General features: G+C 50.4%; 1 non-coding gene across 1 annotated transcript; it reads left to right on the forward strand.

Moving 5' to 3' along the window:
* Nucleotides 1-63, forward strand: LOC132237784 (U7 small nuclear RNA). The gene has a single exon (XR_009453616.1). It is a non-coding gene; the product is annotated as a U7 small nuclear RNA (small nuclear RNA).
* Nucleotides 64-776: the final 713 nt, after the last annotated feature.

Raw genomic sequence — 776 nt, forward strand, 5'->3', positions numbered from 1 at the left:
AAGTGCTTACAGCTCTTTTTGAATTTGTCCAGCAGGTCTTCCGGCTTTCACCGGAAGGCCCTAATGTGGAGAGCGGCTACAGTGTTTGGATAGGTTCAAGCCTTGGACTAATGAGAGGGCACAGTCCTCTCATGGCCACGTGCAAGTCCCAGGTTGGATGGCAGAGCCCTCCCAGCACAATTATAACCAACAGTTATAGCTGTAAGCTTGAAACTCTGGTCGGAACACGTGGCCCCACGTGTCTGAGTAATGTGGACTTGATAGAGTTCAGGTGCATGTAATTGAGTAGATTAGAACAGTGTAAACATATTGACCACTCCCTTACTTTGCCTCATGGAATCTGGCTATAAAATAAAGACACAGCTTGTAGTCCATGGCACTATCACTAGCTCTCCATCAGAGAAGACAGCGTCCCACCCAGACCCAGCTTTCATAGTCTTGTCTGTCTTTTCTCAATCCTTCACTGCCCCCTCTCAGGCTCACTGAACCTGGCTGAGCTGGCTCGGCACATAAGGCACCCAATGTGGGGCTGAGTATGCAATGGCTGTGCCGGCTTGCCACACCCTAAAAAAAAAAAATGCTAAGAGGGAAGATGGGAGAGGGTGGGTAGGAAGAGAGCAACCAGCCCTAGCTGGTTTGGCTCAGTGAATAGAGCATCGGCCTGTAGACTGAAGGGTCCCGGGTTCGATTCTGGTCAAGGGCACATGCCTAGGTTCTGGTCTCCATACCCAGGGAGCTAGCAGGAGGCAGCCAATCAATGATACCCTCTCATCATT

The sequence above is a fragment of the Myotis daubentonii genome, chromosome 6 (genome assembly GCF_963259705.1).
Source record: "Myotis daubentonii chromosome 6, mMyoDau2.1, whole genome shotgun sequence".
Taxonomy (NCBI): domain Eukaryota; kingdom Metazoa; phylum Chordata; class Mammalia; order Chiroptera; family Vespertilionidae; genus Myotis; species Myotis daubentonii.